Source organism: Lissotriton helveticus, chromosome 5_1, assembly GCF_964261635.1.
Source record: "Lissotriton helveticus chromosome 5_1, aLisHel1.1, whole genome shotgun sequence".
Taxonomy (NCBI): Eukaryota; Metazoa; Chordata; class Amphibia; order Caudata; family Salamandridae; genus Lissotriton; species Lissotriton helveticus.
In genome coordinates this window covers 1821087731-1821111226 of record NC_136065.1, presented here as the reverse complement: position 1 = coordinate 1821111226, position 23496 = coordinate 1821087731, and the positions used below count along the sequence as shown (strand labels likewise).

General features: G+C 45.4%; 1 protein-coding gene across 3 annotated transcripts in view; it reads left to right on the top strand.

The window, feature by feature from the left end:
* Positions 1-23496, top strand: part of GRN (granulin precursor) — a 1937406-nt gene that overhangs the window by 152558 nt on the left and 1761352 nt on the right. The window contains exon 2 of one of the 3 annotated variants that reach the window (XM_078645175.1): positions 15952-16060. The exons of the other annotated variants lie outside the window; for them this stretch is intronic. The gene's annotated coding sequence lies outside the window, so the exon portion shown is untranslated. The remainder of the gene's footprint in view (positions 1-15951; positions 16061-23496) is intronic. 3 annotated transcript variants of the gene reach the window in all.

Below are 23496 nucleotides of genomic sequence, written 5' to 3'. Positions count from 1 at the left end.
TGGTTGTTCTCTCATTGCCTTATCCCCTTTCTTTAAAAAGGCACTGCCCCAAATGTGTTGGCTGTCCCTTTTTATGTAACTGTCTATCAACACACAAGCTGGTAGCAAAGTTTTAAAATGAAATAGGTTTGGTCAAGCGTCCAAAAAGTGCCCAACCCTTGACTATAAATGTACCCCATTGATCCAGTATCTTGTATGTCATCTGAACTTTGAGAAGTCTTCTGTACACCAGACCTAAGATACTTTTGCCATTCTTATTATAATCAGCTTTGTTGCCTTTCCCTGTTGTTGCCAGGGCTGGGTCTGGGAATCTGGAAGACTCCCTGTTGCTGTGATAATCTCACTGAAAGAGGAAGGTGTACCACTTAGTGTGGAAATAAGTAGACCCCTGGAGGACAGACGCAAGGCCCAGCAGATTGAAACAAGCACAGTAGTTGTCTCTGATGTGAGCTGACCAGTAATCGCACAAAACATGTGGCCAAACTGGCCAGCAGAACCAATCCAAGTAACCTGTCATCACAAAGGAGCCCAGGATTTGCAGAATGTGTCCGAATAGCCAGTATATTGAGCTTGCATCATCTTTGCCTACCGTCACTTACTGTACCTGCTTCTTCCCAGTCGGAGAGGGGCAAATAGCCTGTTTAAAGTAATGTCCTAAAGAACCGCTGCTGGTTGTTTATTCTTGCATAGTTCGAATCATCTGTGTAAGAGTTGCAGTACCAAAGATAACTGTTCAAAGCTGCATTTAGATCATGATCCCAAGTCTAATTCTCTGGTAGCAACTGATGAACCATTTGGTTTAGTAGATGTCACTGCCAACCACAAAAACGTGCTTATAACAATCCACTTTTGAAGTGTATGTGGACAAAAAAAGCAGACTTTGAGTGCTCGTCCAACTCTTAAACTTGTCCAGCAGCTGGGACTTTTGAAAACTGCATCACCGTTGATTGGCTCTGGCTGTCTGCCTTTGACATCAGAGGAGGATAACTTATGAAACCAGTACTTGGTTCATGTTTTACTGGATATAGAGGAGGCTTGCACTTCACTGTAGGAAAGGAAGACTTCTCATCCAACCTCTGTGTGGCTGCTGTTCTCCCACCAAACTGGGTCAGGATCTGGCAAGACTGCGGCTTTCCTTTGTTGCTTGACGTATAAGAGCAGGAAAACCCACCGGCCTCACTGGGAGGTTATTTGCGGTGGGCAGGAGGAAGTGACTTTGTTCTAAGGAAGTTGGTACAAAACCCAGCTGACTGGAAGAACTGTTGTGAGAAACCAAGACAGCAAAAAATGCAGATATTTAGAGGCACTCGTCTATGCTGATTGTAAAGCCATTTGAACCATTGTTCTAGGGATGTCCTGACTTACCAGCGGCTACTGTTTTCAATCTAGGTTGCAGTTGGGGCTCCTGGGCCCAATTGATTTCCTGCCACTGGAAAATAGCTACAGTGACTAGTTAGAAAAATGGTGGTCTAGTTTCCACAAGGGCCCAAACTCTTCAGGTGACTCATAGTTCTATCTGTCAATTCTAAAAATCAATGAACCAATTGGAATTTTAATTGGTCCTTTGAGACCAATGACCTGACTTTGACTACTAGTCAGTAGTAGCCAATCGTCAAGCCTTCTATATGTTGGCAAAGTCTCTAGGAATTCCTGTGGTGTGTATCTTATTGGCGTTGTGGGTTTGGGATAGCCATTTCAAGGCCATATATTTGACTATTTTAAGGGTGCCTTTTTATTCGAGGGCGTTCTTCCGTAGATTAATGTAAAGCCTGAATAGTAGTATCTCTGTGTGTAGCCAAATAATTCTAAGCCTATTTTTAGTTGAGAAACCTCAATATGCCTGACCATTACTGAGCCGAACCAAAACACCTCAAATGGAGTGCCATATGCGGCCATAGGACTTAATGGTGATTGCGATTCGAGCTCAAAAGAGCTGTAAAGATATTTGAAAGTTTATCTTCAGCCAGAATGTGCTAAGATCGTCTGGATTTCAACATGTCTTGTACCTGTTAGCCATGGACTTTTATTGTTCTAAACTGAAGAACATGGCTAGTGTTGGAAAATCAGAATAAAGCACAACAAATACCACTTGATAATTTAAACGCTTGTCCACGTCCTAGAGTTTTCTACCTTACACTTCTTGCATTCGCTTCCCTGAGAGTCCAATTGTTGAATGCAGTCTCTTGGCTATTCACTTGGGAGTGTAACAGTATATAGTGACCCAAGGACACCTTTAGGAAAAGCTAACTTGTGGAGTGAGGGAAAATAAGCTATTATTGTCAAGGCTACACGAAACTCCCTTGCTGAGTGCCATAGTACCCAAGGCTGTACAACTGTAACCACCATGGGGTCTGCCTAGTAACTACTGGCTGCTCAGACCTAGACAAAGGCGTCTGTCTTTATGGTATCTCTCGTGCAACCTAAACTAAAGCAGCTCTTCCTCTAAAAAAAAAAAATTGGACACTTTTGTATATGGTGAATGTAATTGCAACAGCTGTAGTCATATAGTCTGCAGATAACCAACTGATCAGCCACCTAGAACTTAATGCAGTCTGTTACGCATCCTATCGTAAAGCAAACCCATTATCACTGGATGGATAGCTTGAATTAATTTCAGACATTGGTAATTACTTTTGGGCCACATTCCAGAATGTGGCTCACTGTGCTCCTGCAGACCGGTACCAGCCATGTACAAGTCAACCTTGGTCCTGCTGCAATAGTCCCATTTGATATTCTGAGCAAGGTACCCTCTAAATGAGAACAAAGCAACTTCAGAGTTTGAATTCATCAGTGAAGTGGGTTTTAAGTGAGATATGGTACACCTGTCTTCTCGGCGCCCAAAATGCTGCTTGCGTCAAGGTAAACCCATTAGGAATAAACTTACTGAGTGCTTTCAGGTCTGTACTATATTGCAGGGATTTGTGTTATAAACAGTTTATTGGTTTTGATGAAAAAGAAAGTAATACTCACTGTGCTCATATTAAAGCATCCTTAGCGTATTTGAGTTACATTAATATACAACTTAGTCCAACCCTTGATAGCCCCAGATTTTGTTTGTAGGGACACCCCCTAGCTGCATATAGGGTTCCTCCAGGCCTCTTATTGGCTTGATCTTATAAATGAAGCTTAGGAGATTTTAATTATTCGCCTTTTTTTTTTTTTCTTTGAGAATTTTAATTGGAATGCTGATGGCATCTGTTTTTCAAGGCATTGCAACGATTTTATTTTGGAGTGCTATGCAGTTTTCTCTCTAAACCAACACTAAACCTGTTTCTTTTGCACCCTTTACATTAATTTTACATTCTTCACTGTTTTTTGTGCAATTTACACTAGCCAGGAGTAATGGTAAGTGCATGGGTAATCTGCTCCAAATGTGGGTCTGAGTGACCACAATAATTAATAAGGGCTTGTCAGTTATGCAGTGCTGTTCCTGCTCCGCCTGCACTGCATGTAATAGATTTTCACATAATGTCCAAATAGGAGGTGGATTAAATGGTAATTATATACATCTTATGTCTTCACTTTCACATTGACAGTTGGCCACATACTGTAGCTCAGAAGAGACCTAATTGGCATCCTACATGGAGGTGGAGAACAGGCTAGTGGAAACTACAAACGTGCAGGTCAAATACTTTCAAAACACTACAGTTTAATACACCACACTAGTTGGTATGGCTGCCCATAGCGAGGAATGCTCAGTGCTTAAATTTATGCCAATGTTTGCTGGCGCTCAGCACTACCTCTCATTTCTAAACACTTGCACTTAATTATGACAGTACACTACTTGGTGGCGCTGTTAATTTTATTTATTTTTTAAGATTGGAGGGTTTCAAAATTCAATGTACTTTAAAAACCAGGATGAAACTAGCGCGCCTATACATCCTTACAGCTACAGGTGTTTGGAAGTAGTCCAAAATGTCACTCTTTTATGAGTATAATAATTAGTAGCTGAAACTGGTGTTTCTCTTAGCTGGCAGAAGCAATGGGTCATGTGTGCTGCAGTGGGAACTTTATACACAAAACACTGAATACTTCTTGGTTAATTTAGGCGAGTAGTATTAACCTGTTGGCAGGCACTCTCTCATAATTACAGCAATAGGGCTTGACCCAGTTCATGGGAATGGAGATAGGGGTACACCTAAAACACAATAAATAACCCTTATCCACCATAAATGTCCAATATCTATTTAATTTCCCGACATGCGGACATTTTTCATTATGCGTTAATAATTACTTTGAAATACTCCATTTTTTTTTTGGGCCTTTTATACATGAGTTAAAGATGTTCAAACAGTTGAAAGAAATTAGTGATCAATACTATTTCAGATAAACTTACAGTATTTGTCTCAGACCAGTCTTATGACCGCTTTTCTTAATAGATCACAAAAAACAAACACAATAAAACCACGTACTTCAATCAATGAGGTGCTTGTTAAGTGCGGCTACTCACCCGTATGTCAAGGCTCTGCTGGGGGGGGTTGCCAGGTTCCACTCCATCAAGGAGGGGGGTCTGTCGAAGAGCCAGGTTTTGATTTTTTTTCGAAGATGGGGAGCGAAGTTGTCGGTCTGAGGTGGAGCGGAAGGGCGTTCCAAGCTCTGGCTGTGAGGAAGGAGCGCCCTCTACAGCTGGTCATTCAGGTGCGTGGGACTACGGCGTAGGAGAGCTGGGCTGATCGTAGGGTCCTTTGGGGTGCGTGGAATTTGGGCCTGCTATTCATGTATGCTGGTCCGGTGTCGTGGAGGGTCTTGTGTGCGTGGGTGAGAATCTTGAAGGTGATTCTAGCCTCAACGGGGAGCAAGTGTAGTGTGTAGTTCCTGGGAGATGTGACAGTGTCTTGGAAGTTTGAGGACCAGTCTTTCGGCGGTGTTCTGGATGATTTGTAGCTTTGGGTGAGGTTTTTTGTTCTGGTGTGAAGTGCGTTGCCATAGTCTAGTCTGCTGGTGATGAGGGCGTGAATGACTGTCTTTCTGTGCTAGAGGGGGATTCATTTGGAGGACTTGCGGAGGGTGTGTAAGCAGGAAGATGCTACAGAGTTGATCTGGCGGTCCATTTTGAGCTCTGGGTCCAGCATGATTACAAGGTTACGCACGTGGTCTGTGGTCTGTGGGTGGGCTTCTGAGGGCGGGGGGGGGGGGTCTCCAGCTGTCGTTCCAGGCATTGGGGTTCGGGCTCATGATGAGTACTTCTGTTTTCAGTGTTGAGTTGTAGGCAGCTGCTTTTCATCCATTTGGCGACTGCTTCCATGCCTACTTGAAAGTTGTGTCTAGCGGTGTTAGCTTAGTTGGATAGGGAGAGGGTGAGTTGGGTGTCTTCTGCGTATGACACAATGTTGAGTCCGTAGGTTCTGACGATCGGGGCGAGCAGAGCCATGTAGATGTTGAAGAGCGTAGGGCTGAGGGAAGACCCCTGGGGGACTTGGCAGGTGGTTGGTGTAGGGTCTAAGAGGAAAGGAGGGAGTCTGACCTGCTGCGTTCTGCCGGAGAGGAAAGAGTGGATCCAGTCGAGGGCCTTGTCCCTTATCCCTGTATCGTGGAGTCAGCATATTAGGGTGCGGTGGGAGACTGTTGAACGCTGCTGAGAGGTCCAGGAGGATGAGTGCTACTGTTTTGCCTCTGTCCAGTAGGGTGCAGATGTCTGTTGCGGCGGAGTGCGGTTTCCGTGCTGGTGTTTTTTCTGAAGCCGGATTGGGAGGAGTCAAGGATGTTGTGCTCTTCCATGAATGTGGCGAGTTGGCTGTTGATGGCTTTCTCTGACTTTCGCTGGGAACGGGAGCTGGGAGATGGATCTGTAGATTTTGAGGTTGGTGGGGTCTGCTGAGGGCTTCTTCAGGAGGGGATTGACCGTGGTGTTTCTAGTAGTCGGGGAACGAGGCGTACACCAGGGAGCGATTGATGGTGTGGCAGAGCATAGGTGTGATGGTGTCGGCTCTGTTGAAGATGTGGTGGGAGCAGGGGTCTGTGGGGGCCCCGGAGTGAATTGACTTCGTCTTCGGTGGTGAGGGCTGTCTAGTTGTCCGTAATTGGCTTTAGGGTGTCGAAGGTGGTTGGTGAGGATTCAGTGTATTGGTTGTCCTCTTCGAAGTTGTTGTAAATGGTCTTGATTTTGTGATGGAAGAAGATGCTGAGTCTGTCCCAGAGGTCTTGTGAGGGAGGGATGTCAGACTCGCTTGTGGGCGAATCCTTGATGATGCTGAAGAGTTTTTTGCTGTTGTGCATGTGTGTGGAGATTGTCTTCAGTCGCTCTTTTCCTCGTTTTTCTGATGTTTGTGGTGGGCGTTGGTGGCAGCTTTGAAGTTGTGGGCTTCAGTGGATTTGGAACTCCTCCAGGACTTCTCGAGTCAGCAGCAAGTGCGTCTGGACTCTAGAAGTTCGGTGGTAACCAATCTGGCTTTCTTGGCGTGTGTGTTTATCTTGAGGGTGGCTTTGGTGTTGGCGCTGTCTGAGATCCATCCATGCAGAGTTTGGGCTGCAGTGTTTGAGTCGTTGTTTTGGTTGGTTGGGGTGGAGTTGCTGAGTGATGAGGTGAGCTGGTAGTCGGTGATTTTGGTCCAGTTTCTTCGTGGTAGCAGGTGTTGGTGTCTGTGGATGGTGGGTTTTCTGCTTGTGAAGTGGACGCATCGGTGGTCTGTCCATGGGAGTTTCCTGTTGTGACTGAAAGTGATGGAGTTTCCTGTTGTGAAGAGGGGGTCGAGGGAATGTCCTACTAAGTCCATGGGTTCGGTTATGATCTGGGCGAGTCCAATGTTGTGGAGGTTGTCTAGTAGGGATGTGGTGTTTGGGTCCAGTTGGTTGTCGAGGTGGACATCGCATATAACACAATTAGGAGCACATATTGCACCATATGATTTTTAATTTTTTTTTATTTCTATCGCTAAACAGTATATGAAGATAAATTCCTTTGGAGTCTCTGGTCCGCCCTATAGAATATATATTCCCTGGTAGGGTGCCATTCGTTATCCTTGATCTGCAGTAACAAATTCTGTCCTTTGTTTCAGACTCTAATTAAGCCAGTGCATTTCGATCTCTGTGGGTAATGATGTATCATGAGCTATTAAGCGGGGCTCAAATCAATTGTTTATGGCAGTCTTTTCTGGTTAGTTAGCCTGTGTACTCTATGGGTTATGGGATGAAAGTTTTATCAAGTCATTAGTCTCCACACAAATCACTTCCAGCAGCCTTCTTGCTGCTACAGAGTGTAGAATCTTTTTGACCAGCTTCCAATACTTCGCTCTGACTGGAGGGCGCAATTTGGTCTTTTCTCCAGCATCAAGTCAAACTCCATGACGCCCTTATGTATAACTATTTCTTTTTGGCGGTCCTGTGTTTTTAGGCATTTGCACATAAACAGGTCTGTCCGTATTTGTGGTTGCGTCACCTCTGCTAATGTTTCTGGGTCCACCTGGCCTTCCACCCTGATGCTATTTTTCATCCTCTTCTGCCCCTATTCCCCTTGCAATTTTTATGTTTGTGCTGTTGGTGTTCAGTTTCCTGTTGGTGCTTGGTTTCCTTTCTTGTAGACTATTATGTACCCGTGCTGCCGTGTCCTATCCTGATAATTTGAATATTTCCAGGCTTCTTAGTATGCTTGAAGCCTAGTCATAGCCTACCTGCACTTTGCACAGGTTAAGGCGAATCTCTGCTTGCTTTATTGAAAGCGCATATGTACTGTATTTTCCTTGCTTACAGAGAACCTCCCCTTTCTCCAAGGAAGTCTCAGTTCCTTGAACTACTGTTCAAGATGCTATGCCAGAACAATTGATCCTGCTGTTCCAGTCCTGCTATTTCTATCAACTACCTGTTGCAATGAGACTTTCTCTCTTTACCCAGACTAGTTTTCCCCATGTACTCAACTGGTTCTCTTCACTCGGTTTCTCCAGTATTGGATCTTTCATAGATGCACATACTTGAATCCTTCCCTGTAGTCTAAGTGAGAGTCCCATGATGCCATAGAAAGCAATATTGAAAAACCTACATAGAGGTTAATGTTAGACCTTCACTTTATTATCTTGTTCACATCATTAAAGACTCAAAGTCCAGCCAATCAGACAACACCCTTTAGGACCCTCACCATAGAGGCTCCAGGCCCTCCGAATTTCTACAGCACGTCATTTGATGGGAATCTCCCAGAGCTCTGCTGAGTTTTTTTTTTTTTTCACAGTCTAATCCACTTTGAGAAGTATTCTCCTCAGGTCTGGATTATTTCCACTGTCCAGACTCTATCTACTCTACAATGACAAAACAGACCCAAAAGGGTCGGTCGAGGCCATGTGGAACATGTGGCAAAAATAGATTGCACTCGGACGATCCACACAAGGAGTAAACCTGCTCTCTCCATTCTGAATATAAACGAAAATCCAGTACATATGCGCTTTCAATAAACCAAGCAGAGATTCGACTTAACCTGTGCAAAGTGCAGGTAGGCTTTGACTAGGCTTCAAGCATACTAAGAAACCTGCCCAATAATCAAATTATCAGGATAGGACACTGCAGCACAAGTACATAATAGTCTACAAGAAAGGAAACCAAGCACCAACAAGGTAAGGTATGTCATACTTTTTCACAAAAAACTGAAGGACCGAGAGGGAATATTATCGATTTGGCTGCTACGACTAAAATCTAAAGAAAACCCTCTGTCTGAGGAAGATGGTGATGACTCCTGTAGGACTGTAAAACCCTGCAGGAGGGATAGATTTACCGAAAGTGGGCCTCCAGTGTCACCTAAAGAGGCTCCTACAGACCCATCCTGGGTCTTCTGGGCATTCTAGCAAAAATAATTGAGGTGTACTCCTGCTTCTAATAGGAGATATTCCCCTCAGAGCAAGTTCATTCAGAGCATGCAACTCCTCTGAAGCAAAATAAAACCAAAAGGTTAACAAAATCCTTACCATCGACGATTGGCTTCTCATCAACTACGACACCGTGAACTTCATTGCCCGTGTTCATGGTCACTGGCATTACAGCCATTAGAAGTCTACGTTTTCTTTTCCAGCGTCTCCCATGTTAATATGGTCGTAGCCTCCGCGATTATCACGTTGAGGATTCTATTGACGGCACCATCTAACAAGAAGGTTTTGATGATCACAAAAACTTTGACTATGACTCTGCCTACAGCAGCAGTCTGATTCCTTGTCGAAGGACTTTAATCCACGACACTGTCTTCACAGATCTCGTCTACTATCTTGCAGACGGCGGCACCATCTGCAGAAATTCCACTGACACCTGCCTCAATTTCTGGAAAAACAGTCCTATACAGAAAGATACTGCCAGTGCATACATCACATAGCAAGGTTCTAACTTTCCCTCCTGCACATTTATTGGACGCGTTGAGTGAGAGGATGAAAGCCACTTCGGGATAGCACATAGTCCCTCTGAACTCCGCCTACAGGGTCAGAGGATGATTAAGAGGGCCGGTATTATGGGGACCAGTTTTACCAAGGTGAACACATTAGGAGTAAGCATGCTGCCTACGATGAACAGGGGCAGCAAAAAGATTCCAGCTGCCCCTGACCACCAAGCAGTCTGATTGCTCTCTTGATTTCAAGGAGTCAACAAAAAAAATCTATAAGCCGTTCTGATTATAGGCTTCATTTGGGAGGAAGACATCAAAGCAATGCGAAATCCAGCTGCACTGTGCTGCGTAGACTAGATAGGAAATATAAGGCACCAGATGATTATCCCCACCACACCCCTCCCTGCCCCCCCCCCGCACATCAGTAGGTGGCGACGTGCGGCTCTGCGTCTGTCGCTGGCGCCGTATGCACCGAGATGACGTCATGGAGACTACTTAGGCACCACCCATGCGCGCTGACGGCAGTTGTTTCTTTTTCCACGCCAGTAAGCGCAGATCCGATTAGAGCACTTACCCTAGCCACTTTTTTACTATATTTTTTTTTGTGGGACTTTTGTCTCTTGTTGGTCTTCTCTGGTGCATAGGGATGCCTAGTTTTAAGTCCTGTGGGGCCTGCCGTCGCAATATGTTGGTGGCGGACCCCCACAACGTCTGTCTCTACTGCCTGGAGTGCGACCACGACTCCCGGTCCTGTCTGGGCTGTCAGGCCATGGCCCTGAAGGTCTTGAGGGAGCGGCGCCAGAAGTTGCTTGATGTTCGGCATTCGTCCCAGCGCCGCTCTCGTTCCTGGGGCCGCTCTCGTGAACGCTCGCGGGGCCACCATCACTGCTCCTCGGGCTCCAAGTCTGATTTGGTTAAGCGACGACACAAAAGCATTGTCGCTCTCCGACGTCCCCCAATGAACTGTTCAAGGTGTTTCCTCCTGTAAGAACCTCCTCCTGCTTGGCATTTCAACATAGTTTTAAGTCAGTTAACAAAGGCTCCGTTTGAACCAATCCACAAAATGGACTTTAAATACCTCCATACGGTAGACCGTATTACTACTAGCACTAAAAATCAGCAAGAAGAGTTAGTGACATCCAAGCGTTCATAATTGCAGAGCAACTCTTGCACTTTAACCAAAACAGCGTTATCTTATGAACCAATCCAAAGTTCATACCAAAGGTCCCGTTGGACTTACCCCTTCATGAACCCATCATATTATGGCCATTTTTTCCCAATTTGCAGACTATGGTGGAAACATTACCTATGCTATATGTGAAGTGGTGTATTACATTCTACTACACAGAACTGAACCACTTTGCAAAACTAAGTTGTTTGTGGCTTAAGTTATGGAACTCTATGGAAAGGGTTCCCAGTATCAAAGCATAACAAGATGCATTGTAGCAGCTATCTAATTCTGTTAACCTTGCATGATCAAGGCTTTCCGGCTAGTCGAAGTCTCCTTCTACTAAAGCCAGTTCCACCACTATGGTTCACTTAGCTGGTGTGCCTTTTCCGGGCAGCAGCATGGTCCAGCAGGCACACTTTTACGCAGCATTACTGCTTAGAATCTTCTGACAAGAGCAATGCCTCTGGGGGGACAATCAGTATTGTGCTATCTAGTTCAAGAAGGTGAGCCATTTCCAACTTATTCACCACCATCCGCAGTAATATTGTAATATTGATATTTGCAGATGCTTACTATTATGTTTCAAGCATGTGAACATATTAAAGCTCCAATACTGGAGAAGAAAATAAGTCACTTGCCTGTAATTTTAGTTATTCAGTATTGGTAGCTTTCTTAGATTAACATGCACCCCACCCTCCTCCCAATAGAGGCTTCCTTATTTCTCTTCTCTACTACCTCACACTTGTGCTGGAAATCTGAGCAACTAGAGCCTCTGGGGTGAGGGTTCTAAGGAATGCTGTTGCCTGGTTTGCTGGGCGTGGGGTCTTTTTAATGATGTGCATAAGCTAATAAAGTGAATGTATTTTACATTAACCTCTATGTAGGGTTTTCACTATTTCTAAGGCACCGTGGGAGTGCCACAACCTGAATGATTAAAGCATGTTACTCTATTAAAGATCCCAATACTGGAGAACTACAGTTACAGGTAAGTAACGTATTAAAGATCCAATACTGGAGAAGTAAATATGTTCACATGCTTGAAACAGAATAGTAAGCATCTGGGGGTTGCGGACCAGTCTATAGAGAAGGCAGTATTGTTCACTCGCCCTTTTCATTATCTGTTTGACCAAGGGCTCATGCAAGTACATATTCCTATCCTTCATGTGAAGTAGTACTTGTCAAAAGATGTGAATGAACTCATTTGAAATGGTTGGCTAGTGTATTAGTGGTGCTAGTTTGAAAAATATTGCAGGACTGGTACTGACAAAGTGACGATAAACTGCAGATTGTGTTTATATTTTTTAAATGTTTTTTTTAATGAGAAAGCTTTGTTCAGAATGAGAATATTGAGTTATTTGGCGGGATAACCATGGACAAATGTGATGCTATGAATGTTCCAATTTCAATAAGCATGCGTTTAGAAAACGGAGAATCCACCTCGGAGTCCTTATGTAAATTGAGACTTTGTGAAAGACGGTCCATTGAGTGGTTATATTGGGAGCTTCCAATTGACAGGTACTACATGGATAGTGACCAGGCAAGCTTCTCCTGCCCAGCCTCACCAGTCAGCTGAACTCTGACTCTTGAGGTTGCGTTCAATGTTGGTTACATCTGTAGCCTCCCGAGTAGGCTTTATTGCATGAAAACCATCTTTTCTGACTTTCCTACGTTTAGGATAGATTAATGATGTTGCTTTGGCTGGAATGGAACCAAAGACCTACAGTTCTGTAGTCTGATAGCTTTAACTCTGGCATAGACTGAGTGGTATCTGAGTGGTCCTGTATTTAACTACATGTAGCTAGCTTTTGAAGCAGCCCTCCAGAAGTTGACTTGGTAAAGGGCTAAAGATAGAAAAAACATTTGTTAATAGGTTACATTTTTGTGTGGTATATGCTTGCCGAACACTTAGTAACTCAAGGTTTGTTTAATTATGGATAACTTTATTGAGTTACAAAAAGAGGGGTGGAAATGTTGCATACATTTTGGTTGACTATTAAGAGCCCTTGAGGTGCGGCTTTCTCCTGGGGAACCCCTATGCTCATGCGTGGTGTTCGTTTGGTGCTAGATGCTCTGCTTTGCAGTGTAGATGGCATAAACACTTCATCTCAGTATGTAGCAATGTCTGTCTTGGAATCTAATGTATATACCAATAACCTTTCATGGCTGGCTGTGTACTGCTCTCTGGTCTGTTAAAAAATAATAAATGTTCATTGCTGCAAAGTTGGTATGAGATCACTCGCCAGCGACAAGGAAAAGCTGATGTATCTCAATGTATTCCCAGGATCTCTGAAATGCTGGGTTATTTGAGACCTATATCTGTTTTGTTTAAGGAAAACCTCTATTTGCTCCATTCTTGCTTTAGTGCCTTTATCTGAAACAAAACAGGTCACTGTCTGAACTGTCCAGGTCGAGGGAACCACTGCCCTGTATATTGGCAACTAGGTGTTTGTCTCTCCTTGTTTTGAGTTGGGGAACCGCTTTGAAATGTCAGGTTAGATCATATTGGCTCATGTTGCACAAGCGCTGGGTATGGTAGCTCAGCGGATAAATGAGTCCACTCCAGTAATCTACTTGTCGTCATGGTCACAGATTCAAATCCTGGCAAGTCTACTCAGCCTATTTATCCTTTGTGGTTCATAAAATGAGTACCATTGAGTTTGGCAGCAATAAACTAAAGTGCCAAGATGCTCAGATGCCCCAAAGAGTGAGTGGGTACTTTACGAAGACATATTTGTTAAAAACTATCCTTTGGGTTCAGCAGATCTGACTCTGGCTGGCACAGTAATCTAGCCTTAAATTACCCATCTCGCAGAATCGGGCCTCCGAAATGAGACTTTTTATAGCGATTTTAAACATTCTGATACTTCCCATTCATTTACCAGGTTTTATACAGCATATCTTTGTTTCTGGCTACAGGGATTCTGTAGGCTGACCTTTATTTTAAACTGATAGCTCAAATTGTCAGCTGAGCTGTTTTTTAGCTATGAAACCTGAGGAATTACTGCCTGAGCAAGCTGATAAGGGCCAGATGTGTCTCGGATTAAAGATAGTACAGGTTCAGACCTCAAACAGTGAATTATCTCTGGTGTTAACCAGATATCCCATGTAGGCTTTGGCAACAATCCTATTCACTTGCCGGGTTACTGAGACATTGTATGTGCTGTTTTGGAGAGCTACCTAAAATACCCATTAGTCCACCTTGGACACTCTCTCCTAAACCAGGACAAGGTGGTTTGCAGCAAAGTGCAGATTCTGGGAAAGCCGTGGCTGTGGAGGTCATTAATTCTGCTCCAGAGGGAGAGGAGTTTGAGTCTCCCAAAGTGGACCATTTAAATTAGTCTTGGTGGCTTCAAAATCTGCGGGGTTTGTCCGCTTCTGGAGGGCCTACCCAGGAAGATTTCCTCAAGGCACAGTATGAGTGCCCCCCGCTTGAGGGACTTTAGAAGGAAGCCCAGGATAAGGTCAGCAAGTATGTTCACTGAGAGGATGGTCTACTTTATAGTGAGCCAGTAAATCCTGAGCCAGGCACTAACGAGGCTTGTGGTTCCATTAGTACATATAAACTTCCTGATCCATCAAGTGCCTTCAGCAGGACACTTTGGGATTAGAAACACCCAGGTTAGGCTTGACCCTCTGTTCTACTGACCAGCTTGTGCAGAGACAGAGGTTCTACAGAACCTGTCCATCTTGCCTGGGAAGGTGGTGCCTCTACCAGTTAAGTGTTTTGTTTGAGCTGATGGGAATAGATATTGTAAGTCCATTTATCACCACTCCAAGGCAGGCAACAAGTACATATTTGTGGTGGATCATGCCACCAGGTACCCTGAAGCTGTATCTGAGGAGCATGGTTGCAAAAATGGTACTGAGGGCTCTCCCAGGGATTTTTTCTCAAGGGTCAAATTTCCAAGAACTGTAATTTCCGACCAGGGAACTTACTTTACCTCTCCCTATATTAGATAAATGTGGGGGTGCTAGTTGGTGTGACATACCACTTCTCCACAACATACCACCCACAAACCAATTATTTGGTCGGGCAGTTTAACAAGCCACTAAAGAGCATGATGGAAGTTTGCCAGAGAACCTCAGGAGAAAGTGGGATCTTCTCCTGCCATGTCTCTTGTTTGCCCACCAAGAGATTCTGCAGAATGGAGTGGGGTTCAGACCCTTTGAACTTCTGTATGTACACCCAATGCTAGGTCCACTTGCCTTAGTAAGCAGAGGGTGAGAAGATACCTCAGACTTATGTGATTGGCCTTAGGAAGTTGATGACCCAGTACATGAGTTGGGCAAAGGAAAACCTTCAGGCCAGCCAACCGCTGATGAATGAATGACCAGAAAGCTACACTAACTGGGTATCAAAGGCAGGTGGTGGTACAAAAAGCCTATTTATCCCAGGCCTTTGCAGTACAAATGGTGTGGGCCATACAAGGTAGTTCGGAGTGCCCGAGGTACACTACTTGGTGGACATGGGTGCCACGAGGGGAACTTGAGAGTGTTCCACGAGAACAGGCTGAAGCCTTGCCTCCAGAGAGACTGCACAGTGAATGTCATGGCTGTGGCAGAGTAGGTTTAGGAAGACTGAGCCTCTTCTTGACTTACTGCATAGTGATATGAAGGATGGCACTGAGAGGGGTTCAGCTAGCCCCTGAGTTTACACTGTCTGTGCCTGCTCAGGCATTGAAAGGTGTTGGGCCAATCTACCAACCTAATCTGGCTGACTCCAGGGTTGACACCTGTCTTTGTGCATGACATAGACTTGGGTGACAGTGGGCCAGTGAAAGGCAGAGTTTACAGAATGTCTGACCAGATTCAGGGATGCATTAAGGTGGATGTTGCCAAAATCTTGGAACTGCGAATCCTTGAGAGATCTTAGTCTTTGGTCTAGACCTGTGGTTGTAGTACCAAAGCAAGGTTGTACTGATTTTGTGGTTCTGTGTGGACTACCAAGCCCTCTTGGAATTTGACTGGCATCTGTTTTGGTTAACTCAAAGAGTGGATGAGCTTGTGGATCGGTGAGGTGCTGCAAAATACTGGAGCACCTTGGATCCCACCATTGGCTTTTGGCTGATTGCATTGGCTCCAAATGCTAAGGAGAAGACTGCATTCTCCACGCCAGAGGGGCTGTATCAGTTTACGGTGATGCCCTTTGGATTGAAGAATGCTCCTGCCATTGTTCAGCAACTGGTGAGCCAGATTTATGCATGGGCTGTAGGAGTTCTTTGTGGCCGACTTGGATAATATGGAGTTGTTCAGCAATTCATGGAAGGACTACCCAAGGCTCCTAAAACAGGTGTTGGCAAGGATACAGGAGGTAAAACTGACCAAGGCAACTGCGTGTCAGGTGGGGTAATCCTTCATAGTTTACATTGGGCGTGAGATGGTGGAAGGGATAGATTCACTTGTTGGATGTTAAGATTGTCTCTGATGGAATGGGAGGTTTGTCCTACCCAGACTTAAGTGAGGGCTTATTAGGTCTCATCTGTTTTTACAGGAACTTTGTGGCCAACTGTAGAAGTATACTTGCCCCATTGGCGGCTTGGACCTCTAGGAAGCTACCCTAAAAGGTGATCTGGACTGGAGTGTACTGAAGAGGAACAGAGGTAGGCACTATGCACTGCACTAGTACTGAAAGTGCTGGTCTACAGTTTGCCTTTCATTGTATAGGCAGATGCCTCTAGCAAAGGAGTTGAAGTGAAGTTAGCTCAACTGGATGACAAAGGTAGAGAGACTAGTAGATTACTACCCAGAGAGAACTGGGTCGCTATTGAGAAGGAGTGCTTTGCCATAGTGTGGGCCTTTTCTATGTTTTGCCGGGATTTGTTTGGCACAAAGTTTTTGGTGTAAACAGATCATAAACTGCTGAAATGGTTGATGGCTATGACAGGAGGTCATCCCCATTTGTTCAGATGCTCTATTTCTTTGCAAGGGTTAGACTTGGCAGCTGAGCTTAGAGCAGGATTGAGACACAAGAATACTGATGGACTTTCCCGCTGGTTTTGCCAATCTGTCCACCCAGTCTCTCCAGTTTAGGAGTTGGTTTGAGGTGCGTAGGAGGAAGCAAGGTCCAGTAAGGAGCCCTACTGTGATGACTCCCTGTGCGAGGTTTGAGGTTTCGGCTGTGCACTGATTAAGCCTTGCCCAAGTGCAGGATTGTTTTTACCCCTCCCCCGCCATATGCTAAGAGAGGAATGACTTGGACTGAGCTATGCTGACCGCCTTTTTGCGGAAATGCTGTATGGCAGAGGGGGGGCCACGGTAAAGTACCATTTCAAGGAGTGCCATGACTTGTGACCGTCTGGCTGTGCGCTGAGGCTGGAAATCTGTGCCTGTAAAATCCTGTAAGGGTGCAACCCCTGAATGCTGCAAAGGACTGCGTGTACCAGCAAAACGAAAGGATTTGGGCTACCACCCAAAGTAGAGCCGCAGTTATGGCCTGCGGGTTGGACCACACTGAGGAAACTGCTCCCGACTCACCGCAGAGGGCTACTGGAGATGCCCATTTGACAACATCGCATCCTTGTTTAGTGCGTTCGTGAGCTGAAGAAATGATTCTCCTCTTAAGCAAAGTCAACTTTCTCCATCTTCGCTAGCAGCAAGCTACTTCGCCATCAGAGAAACCTCTGGGGGTGCTGTTCAGCAGAGAGCCTGCATCACCGGGTGTCTCTGCATGGGTTGTGAAAAATCCTACTCCTCTGAACTGAACGAGACTCTTGGCTGTGCTCTGAAGGTGTGCTCTGCATCGCTGAACTCTTCCGTGCTGCGGGAGTGGCTAAGACGTGAACCGGGCCTGTTGGGTCCCGGGGGACTCGCTGCTAATGTTGCTGCAGAACCATAGGCACTTTTGACTAAATTCGTAAAGAGTCAATGGGGAACTCCTGAGTACAGCCTAATATTTTGTATTCCCTCACGTGGCCACCAGTGCTTGGGTAATCTTGAACAGGTTACATGAGGGAGGTTGGGGCAGGGATTCACCTGACCACTACTAGAGCCCCAACCTCAGAATTTCATACTTCATTGCATGTGTAGAATTAACTTAAAAAATACTACTTTTCTTATAAAAGTAAGTATTTGGCTGGGCATTGATTTATTGTTCGTACTGTCTGCACTTTGTTATGAGTAGTGATCAGTGACCTCTATCTATATTCGTACCCCCAACACTCTACCCCTCTTGAGGGAGCCTTAACTGTTCGACCTCTACCACTGAGAGTCCAGTGCAGAAGGGATACTTGGCCAGTTGAGTGAGATCCATGGTAGGTCGGACCCCTCGATCGGAAGTAAAAGGCCTTAACGATTGGGCCCAGTAACCTGTGTGCCCTGCTGAAAAAGGTTCTGACAAGTTGCAAGATTCAAGTTTGACTCCAGTGGACTACCATGGGTGTAGCTTAGTCGGTTCAAGGGGTGGGAATCTCAAACTTCCCAACTAAAAAAGCAGTGGGTGGAGGGGTGACAGGACCAAGGTTTAGGATGGGCTGCTTCCATGTAGAACATGGTCAGGTACTGATTTGTTTTAGGTGGGCCTTTGTTAAGAATGGCACAGTAGGTGAAACACAAGGAGTTTGAATGCTACCCACAGTAATTGCCACTGCTTAAACTATTTGCAAGCATTCATCCCAACCCCTTTTCTGTGTTGGATGGCCAATTGTATGCCCGAGAACTTGAGTCTGCTGCAGATTTCCAAGCCTGCTACTGCCAATGTTTCTGAATTCTAAAAAGTAAAACATTTGCTCCCGCTCAAGAACTACCTTTGTAGGTGCAGATTTCCTACTTTTTTTGGTAATCCAGTCCCTATATATACTTTAGTTCCTGATTTCCCCCCCCCCCCCCAAAAAAAAATTAACAAGTTAAAACGTATTAGTAAACTGAGTGAGGAGCAAAGCTGACAGACATAGCACACAACTCCGACCCCAGAACCAACTACCAAACTAAAAATTGTAGGGGTGTCGCACTCTAAGCTCCTCTGCTAAAGTTGGGCCCATACCACCAGGGCCTAGTAGTTCTCCCTGTAAACTCATGACTACGGTCACGTACAACGCGTGGGCCTGGAGATCCTGCCTTGGGATAACTTTATTTTAATGTATTTTCACCTTGCGCACTATTCATCTCTGCTACCAGAAGCCTTGACGATAGTTGTCAAATTGCTGCATGTGGGTAGGACTCCAAGTTTACCTTTTACAAATCATGTTATCAAGTGACTGATGGCCCCAGTTATAGTCCTTTTAAGTGCTGGTGTCTGCCACTGCCCTGGTGCTCACACCAGAAGGTTTCCTTTTTTGTTTTTCAAGTGGGGCTGCTAGGTAGAGCTTGATGAAATGATTAGCAGTGTGCATGAAATGCTGGTATCATTTCTACGGAAAGTGAAACGAGCTCAAACTCATTTCACCTTCCTTGAATCTATGCTTGAGAGCATATCTCAGTCCAGAGCACCAATTTGCATGAAGGCGGTATCATTGAAAAGGGGAGAATCTCCCCTTTTCAATGAACTCTCACTAGTAGATTGTCCTCCAGTGGCAACCCCCCCCCCCAAGCAGCAATCTTCAGGTAGGCATCCACTTACCGGTTACCAGGGCTAAGGATTGCGGCCCCACTGGGCACAAGCCTGGGCGCCCCCTGTACAGACCCCATTAGTCTTTAGTGCACCCCCCCCCTGGGCCTCATTAGTCTTTATAGTCCTCCCTCCACCCGCCCCAGGTAGGGTGGATGTTCACTCCCAATCTGCCCCCCTCAGACACCAGGGTTTGTTACATGGCAATATTTTGGGGGAGTAGAGGGTTGGGGACAGTCTTCCTGGACCTGTGACCCCGACCCATCAGTCTGATACCCCACCCCCATTGGGGGTGGAATCTGGTGCTTGCCCACAATTTAGCCCGCTCTCCCCCATCTACCGAAATATAAATCCCATTATGTGTATGGGAAATTATATTTAGGCGGTCAGGATTTCAGGCACTGTTGTGACAGAGTAATCTGTCCGCTTAGATCTAAATCGGGCATATAGAGTGCTAGAGTAGGAGTAAATCAAAATTCCCTCCTCCTTGCTATGGTGAATGGTTGCGCTCTTTGGGGTGGGGCCATTTTGAAATCTTGACGTCCTGCAGATTCCTTGGTGGTGTGCCTTGTATGGATCCAATAACTGCCCTGTGAACCTCAAACCTTGCCTAAAATCATGCTTGGTCTTCACATTTCTTTGAAGGAAAGTACCACAGTCTGCAGTGAATAGCAAATGTCCGACCACGTAGCGTCCCCCCCCCACTTGTCACAACTAAAACTGTGGCCACGTGTGTAACTTTAACACCAGCAACACAAAAAGCGACAAACGCAACATAGAGAAATCTGCAATAGGGTTAGCGGAGGTATGTGTGCCCAGGCAAATGGACCAAACCCAGACACTTCTGAAAACTAGACACTAGGGGGAGCCCAGGGTGGTGCGCCTCTTGTGGATCCCACGATGGTCTTACTCACAAAAGCCTCACACAAACCTCAAACTTTGTCTGAACTCAAGCATTTTTCAAGCATTTTTCTTGCAATTCTGTGACATTAACATTCTGAATCTGCAGGCTTCCACAAAATTTCTACTACCCACTCCCGCTTGTCCAGAAGAGAAGAAAAAATCTGCCCCACTCGTGTGGCTGGGCGTATTGTCTGTAACGGGAGCGGATCATACCTGGGTCAATGGAAGTCATCTAAAAAAATGTACAAGTGTAGCAGTGTATGAACCAGGAGTCTTGTGTATGCCAGAACTCAACCACTACAAACAAAGTTTCTTTTTCATAGAATGCTTGGCCTTCCTTTTAACCTGCCTTCATCAGAAGGATGGTTTGGAATTGTTCCAGAGGACTAGATAAAGCATGCATCCTTATTAGGTCGAGCCTACTAGGCGATGTGTGCTCTTTTGCAAGGCAAATTGGATTTTTTGCACTCAATAAATAACCTACTCCATAGTATTGTTATTTAGCATGTGCGATGAATTACATCTATACTCCTAATCATGCCCATTGTGGCTTACCAAGAACATAGAGGGGCTTGGATCCTGCCCATTCCTTCTTGTTGTTTAGCTTTTATGTCATTTTCATTTGCCTGCTTCCTATTTCTGTCCCATCTTGTCTTGTTTATCCCTCCCATAGAGCTTTCAGGAAACGTCGAAGCAATGCTCTTTAAACCCCTGTCCTTTAAAAGGTTACAACTGATGGCACAATTCTTCTCAGGAAGCGGAACCAGAGTCTGGAATTCACTACCTCCTAATCAGCACACCACTATCTTGCTGATGACTTTCAGAACTGACCTGAAAGCCCTTGTCATGCAGCGCTTTTTTTCTTCTTTTAGCTAAAACCCTGCAACTAACACTTTTGGCACAGACCTCTATACTACCTCAACCTTTGTACAGCTACATATATCTTTTGTACATTCTGTATAGTATCTCAACCTTTTTATGGCTTTTGTACATTGTTTTATGTAATCTACGTTGTTGTAGTTTCAACCTTTATAATTCCTTATAGCTGTATTGTCGGTCTTAAACCAGCCGTAACTTCTATGTAACTAAATATTTCTCCTGGAAAGCGTCCTAGCACCTTTGGGTAATGTCAAAGCTAAATAAATATGCATACATAAATACCTATACCATCTCTTGATTGGTTGACATCTCTGGTTCCACTGCTTGCTTTTTAAACCCTATTTTATTCTTTTGTGTTCAGCACTCCATGAGAATGCATTTGTTTTTGAGATGCTTGTGCGTCTCCCCTGTACTCCTTGATGCTCTATCTCCCGTGCACTTCTCCCTGCCCCCTTCCCTGTTGCGCTCCCTTTTGTGTTTCTGCCCATTGCTTCCAGCTCCCGGAGTCTCGGCAGACTCAGCCCTCCTTTTCCCCCCTCCAAGGACCTGTTGCAGAGGCGTGACTAGTGGAGAGTCGCACTTGATTAGGTCTATAAATATAACGCTGGTTCTCTTTTGATTGCACTTGAAACAGCTTTTTTGATTTACAGTTGCTCATTTCTTCCCTTCCTCAGACTTCAGAGCTGCTGGGGCAGAGGCGATAGAGTAGTGGTATGTTTATGTTGGCGTTATCAGCAAGACCCTACTGTGCAGCACACGAGGTGGACTTTGCCAATCATACACGGGGCCATCTGGCCCTGCTGCCAACACCATTCTGTTAACCAAAGCAATGCCTATGCCTATGGCGATGGCAGACTTCCCGAGCACTTCCAAAGCTTCACTCTTTCACACCTTGTTCTGTAACGTTTTCTAACGTTTTCAGAAAAAACAAGTTTAATTAGAAAATTGTCCATAAAACATTCTAAAGACTCAATTGACAATTAAAATCATTAAAAGGCCCCCCTCCCAACTACCAGTCACCCCCTACTGTTCATCATTCAAATTCTGTCGGTTTGTCTCGCCTGAAAGCAACGTCCTAAATGATCTTTCTTTCCTACATTAAAACAGCCGAAGTGGTTTCAATGGAAACAGTTATTAAATTGTCTCGTTTAAATCAGTGTGGTGGTAGTGTTCTGCATGTTCCATACATAGTGCCAATATCGGCAACACCCCACCCCCCCCCAACATAAACAGCAACTTTCCCCAATAATAAACACAAGACACTTGTTTGTGGAGAAACATCGCTGCAGGTTTATTTGCATACCGAAATATGCCAACATGGTGGGTCCGCTTACGGGTGATCCAAGGGCAGGCAGCGGAGATACACCTAAGCTGGCCTGCCCACCTGAAGAGCCAAGTTGCATCGTGGCCTTAACCAATCAGTGCTCACCAATTTGAGGAAGTTACCCCATATCACCAGTGGACCACCAGTCCACCACTTTACTCACACCCCTTAGGAGGGCCGAGCGTATCCAGGCAAGCCCCCGGTTGCTCAGGTTTCAACCGCCCATAGGACTAACGGGGCACCGTCGTTCCTCCAGGGTCCTGCAGTAAGGACTTCCAGGGGCGATTTGGCATTTGCACCCTTGTTGTGCTCCTGAAGACCATGTGTGTCTTGTTTTCACAGCCGTGGATGCAAAGCTTTCACCTAATTGTGTCGCTTGCAAAAGGAGTGCACAGTTGATTCAACTTTGTGCTTATCATATTGTTATAAGGTGCTGTAAAACGGTACGAATGTATCCAGATTTCACTCGGAGGCCTAATGGCTCACTTCTTCGAAGGATTGTTGCCACATTTATAATAATAATAATAATATCCACATTTGTAAAGCGCACAATCACCCGTTAGGGTCTCTAGGCGCTGGGGGCCGTCTGGAAGATTAAGCAAGCTATTGCCCAGAGTCACATGGTGCTGGGCTAATCTGCCGCCGGTGCCGGGGATCGAACCGTGATCCCCAGATTCCGGAGTCAGTCGCCCTGGCCGCGGCGCCACACCTCTCCTCTCATGGCGGCACAAAGTGGTTTCTCTGCACTTCCAGGGTAAGGGTAACATTTACTCCGTTTAGTTGCACACCCAGACAAGACCAGTTCCTAGATGTAGTTCACACTTGATGTAATTTACTTTGAGAACGATAGCATCCTTGCATTGATTTGCTCAAGGTCGCACTGCTGGTCTTCTTGGTATACACATCACAGAACAAGCAGATGGTCTCTAGTTCCCCAACTTACAGTTGACCATTTTGGGCAGCTGTGAGGCATGTACCAATGTGGGGCTTTGCCCGCACTGTGGGTTGTTTGTGCTTGCATGTTAGTTGACCATAACCGTCTCAAGGAGGATTAGGTAGGGCACACCTGATGCTCTCGTCCTAAAATACCCACTTTTTCTCTGGCTTAGGCCATGAGGCATGATCAGCAGCACGGATTTTGGACAGTGGCCACAGTACATCTATAACACCCCCCACCAAAGCACACATACAAAACATGTAATTGATTTGGCTTCCGCCTTTATTCTTTCGGAGGCACTGGCCTGATGATTTGACTTCGCCTCACCCTTTCACAGGTACCTGTGAGGTTTCTACATTTCCACTGTAGGTCTGGTCACTCCAGCGTCCAGCAGCATAAAGTACTTTCCTACGTCTAACCTCTCGAATTTCAGCTCTAAGCTCTGCAGTAA